The 4,676-nt window shown below is 46.4% G+C and overlaps 1 pseudogene; it reads right to left on the bottom strand.

Annotated features, from left to right (window-relative positions):
- LOC102829032 overlaps positions 1-4,151 on the bottom strand; it is a 26,771-nt pseudogene extending 22,620 nt beyond the window's left edge.
- Between the last annotated feature and the right edge of the window lie 525 nt (positions 4,152-4,676).

The raw sequence follows: 4,676 nt of genomic DNA, 5'->3' as shown, positions 1-4,676 counted from the left end.
TCTGGGCTCTGAGATTCTGAACCGATGGAAAACAAAAGCCCATAGGGAAGAGATCCTGCCTTTCCATTTCAGTGACCACAGAGGAAGCTGCAGAGCCAAAGTGAGACATGGAAGCCGTGAGTGAGGACTCCTGTCTTGCTGAAATGACAAAGGCATGTTTGCTTTCAGCTGCTTGGGGAGACTTAGTTCAATGTCACGTTCTAAGGAGAAACGCCAAAAATCTCTGTGGTTCCGAGCTTTGAAGTCCTGTCTTCTGTGGAGACTTAGGTTTCCAGAGAACAAGTGAGAGGAGAGGAAGCTAATCCTCGTATGAGCTAACTTGGTTTGAGGCAGGAACTTTGATAAATGCTGTATGTCTGGAACTTCAGTGTATTTTTACAGGATCCAGTCAGATGTGACCAGGTGAAGGCATTGAGGCTTAGAGATTGAATTGTGTCTCCCCAATATTGTTAGGTGCTGTCGACTTGATTGCTGCTCAGTGACCCTCTGCACAACAGAATGAAACACCGCCCGATCCTGCGCCATCCTCCCAATTGTTATATAAACCTGCTATTGCTGTCACTGTGTTAGTCCTTCTTATTGGGGGGAGGGTGGTCTTCCTCTTTTTCACAGCCCCTCCACTTTACCAAGCATGATGGATGTCCTTTTCTAGGGACTAGCCCCTCCTGATAACATGTCTCCCCAATAACTTCCCAATTTGTTGTTGTTGCTAAGTGCTGTTGAGTCGAGTCTGACCCATAGCGACTCTGTATAGGGTTTCCAAGATATGCATAAAAGGAGCCCTGGTGAGAAAGTGGGCAAGCACTTGGCTGCTAAGCAAAAGGTTGGTGCTTCCAACTCACCAGCTCCACCGAGGGAGATAGGTAGGGCGGTCTATTCCATCAAGGTTTACAGCCTTGGAAACCCCATGCGGCAGTTCTACTCGGTCGTATACGGTCGCTATGAGTTAGAATCATGAGAGGTTGGAGAGTTCAGCAATGGGTTTGATTTTTGGCTTGGTACCTGTAAATATGACCCTACTCAGAAGTAAGTTGTTTTGTTATGTTAATAAGGCCATATTGGAGTAGAGTGGGTCCTAACCCTAATCACGTCTGAGTTATTAAAAGATCAGAATAGGTATCGAGACACTAACTAATGGAAAACGTCCCACGAAGAAAGATAGGCTAACAAATCTACAAGCCCAGGAATGTCAAGGATTGCTGGCAGCTTCTAGAAGTTGAAACAGACGGACAAAGGACTTCTTCCTAAAGCCATGCTCTAAACTTAGACTTCTAGCCATGGGAACAGTGAGAAAACGAATGTCTTATTTTCAAAGGCACCTACTTGTGGGATTTCGGTCCCCACGGTACTAAGCATTATGACATCAAGGAAACGGAACTTGATCTTGGGTCGGTAGGTCCAATTTAGAATGTAAGCAGTCGGCAGTTAAACTCTCTTGGCAGACACACATAGCTTCTACATGAATGGATTGGTTATATAGAGAAATTGATATATAGATACATGGATGGATCAGAAAGTTTCTCCCAGGAGCAGTGCCAAGCAGGAAAGACACACGGCCCTAGCATCAGATGTGCCAAATACTAGGAATTGAATTTAAGAAGTTAATTCTTTGTGTTGCTCAGTGTGCATGGTGACTTCTCATACCTCACTCAATGTGTTATGTTATCCCATTTTGCAGATAAGGAAATGGAGGCCTTGGAACCTCTGCGAGCCTCTCTCCAACTCATTGTGGTTGTTGTTAAGTGCCATCAAATTGGTTCTGACTCATAGAGACCCTGCATAAGGTTTCCAAGGAGCAGCTGGTGAGTTTGAACCACTGACCTTGTGGTTCAAACTGACCTTGCAGTCCAGTGCTTTATCCCACAGCACCACACAAGGGATTAATTAACAAAAGCTAGGCTCAAACTCAAGTTGTCTGAATCCCAAGCCAATGCTCTGTTTATAAACCACAGGATGAATGAAAGCAAACACTGAATGGTGGGAAGGAGTACTGCACCGTGATCATTTACTCATTCATTCATTTGGGTCATTACTCCTTCATTCATAACACACATGGCTGTAAGCTATGTCTGGGAATGCACTGGGAGCTCTGCGGACTAAATGTAACTTAGAGCTGACCATTCCTTGACTTAAAATTTTACATGATGAGTTTGAAGCACACAAAGAAGTGGAATGGAGCCCTTAGGGTAAAATGCTATGTGGAAGAATCAGTAGATGTCTACTTGACTGGTCTGCTCTTTGAAGGCCCTGGAATTGCTGGAGTTACTACTGGAAGCAGCATGGGATGATGAAGGGCTGAAATATCTTGTTCATGTCAAAACTTCTTTCCAACAGATCCTATTCATTAAATTGATTACGTCTTGGATTCATCCATCTGGTCTACCTGACTTCCCAGTCCTTGAGGTGTCAGGACACTCCAGCCAACTCTGTCATCTTGTTCCATCCCACTCAGTTGGTGTAGGTCCTCACAGCAAAGACTCTGACCCATTTGTGGGAGGAGCTGTGTCTTATGATTTCGGCTTTTTAGTCTAGCATGGTATAGTGCTGTAGGATAAGTGCTGGACGGCTAGCCTCAAAATCAAACTTTGTGTTTGATTTTGAGGTTAGCTCCTCAGAAACCTTATTCAGTGACTCGAAGACACTTGAGCAACAACAGTCTAGCGTGGTATCTTGCAAGGCAGCATTATTTGCAAATTGAATACTGGAATTCTTTCACTATATTTAAGGTAATTCTTTTAAGAAGCACCTGAAAAATTCAGACATGGAAAGAGCATGACACCGGTGAGCCATCACTGCAGTGGTTCCCTGAGGGGTCCAGGGGTAAGGATTGTAAGATAGACACCTTTTAAAACTGCTGGGGATGGACAGGGAGTTGGTCAAGTTCCAGAGTTTGAGGATTTCTCAGTGATGTGACCATCCTGTGTTTGGGCAGGGGTTTGGGGGTGTAGGGGCTGCCATATTGGAGGCCTCTGGGACTCCCCCTGACCACTTCATCTTCATACCCTCTAGATGGTTTCTGCTTGGAGTGAGGGACTCCAGAGGTGCAAACTTATAAAGACAGACAGATAAGTCTAAAATTGTTTGGACCTTCAGTAAACTATTGATATTCCATGGCATTGTGAGTTCATGCGCTGGACTGCAAGGTTGGTTTGAAGCGCAAGGTCAGCAGTTCAAGCTCATCATTCGCTCCTTGGAAACCCTATATAGGGTTGCCATGAATTGGAACTGACTCGACGACATTTAACAACAACAACCTTACCTCAAGGTTGGCGGTTAAAACTCACCAGCTGCTCCTTGGAAACTCTATACAGGGTCGCTATGAGTTGGAACCGACTCGATAGCACTTAACAACAACAAACTCCTGGGGAAGGAGCCTCGTGCTCTGAAGGATGAACTTTATTGGAGTACTAACCTCTTGGTTGATGCCTCAAACCTACCAGCTGTTCTGGGGGAGAGAGATGAGGTTGTTTGCTCTTGTTTAAATTTATAGTCTTGAAAACCCTATAAAGGGTATCTATGTAAACCATAGGTAATTCTTTTGGGAATAGTCACGTGATGTAGTGGTGGGTTAACTTTGGGCTATTTACTGCTCTGGTAGAGTAATGGTTACGAATCGGGCTGCTAACCTCAGGGTCAGCAGTTCAAAACTACCGCCTGTTCCATGGGAGAAAGATGAGGCTCTGTGCTCCTGTAAAGATTTACAGCCTTGGAAACCCTGTACAGGGTCGCTATGAGTTGGAACTGACTCCACGTCACATAACCACCAACCACAACTACAAGGTCAATGGTTCAGACCCACCAGCCTTTCCAAGGGAGAAAGATGAGCTGTTTGCTCCTGTAAAAATTGAGTCTCAGAAAGCCTATGGAGAAGTTCTCCTCTGTCATACATGGTTCTGTGAGTCAGGATCCACCTAGTGGTAGTGGGATTTTGGTTTGGACCTTCATGGGGACAAATGTAAAAACCTCATTCTGATTCCTGAGCTGGGGCACCAGTGGCTGGATTATAGAAGGCTCTCTAGACTTGGGCACTGGACATTGTACAGGCTCCACTCTGTACCCACTGCATCCAGGATGCCTGGGTTCCCTAGCACGGAGTCCAAAACATCCTCATGGAGGTGACAGGTGTTCCTCTGGTCAAGAGTGCTCTGCATGTGAGCATGTGTGTTGGTGTGTGTGAGAAAAGGAGAGAGAGAGATCCAACCTGCAAGAAAGCCCGTATTCCAAGAAGGCGGGGCCTGGAGACAGACAAAGCCAGGAATTGTGAGCGGCTCTAGCCAGAGCCTGGGAAAACCAAGCACAGAACAGCGCTGTGACCCGTTTGGCACAGGCAGCGCTGGCCTTGCATATTTCCACGTCCTTGAGGGCCCCACACACCTGGGCCCTCTCGTGAGTACAACCCTGTTCTTTGAGATTTATGACATTTCCCAGAACCACAACAGGCTCACTTGCAGGAAAGGTCAGGCCCGGCCCAGAGCTGCTCTGTGAGCCTGGGCCCCCAGGGCATTGGGGGTGGTGTTTGCATCCGTGGCCTGACAGTTCTTGCTCTCTCCCCGGCCACCTTCTCCAATAGAGAAAGTGACCACCTCATGGGACACTCTGAAGATGCCTGACATTGCTCAATTTCAAAACCAGCCCCTCCTGTTTGGAAGGTGGAGACCCCCACTGGTCTTTGGAAA

The sequence above is a fragment of the Chrysochloris asiatica genome, unplaced genomic scaffold (genome assembly GCF_000296735.1).
Source record: "Chrysochloris asiatica unplaced genomic scaffold, ChrAsi1.0 scaffold00041, whole genome shotgun sequence".
NCBI lineage: Eukaryota > Metazoa > Chordata > Mammalia > Afrosoricida > Chrysochloridae > Chrysochloris > Chrysochloris asiatica.
The sequence above is the reverse complement of the archived record's forward strand: the minus strand, read 5'-3'. Positions and strand labels throughout refer to the sequence as shown.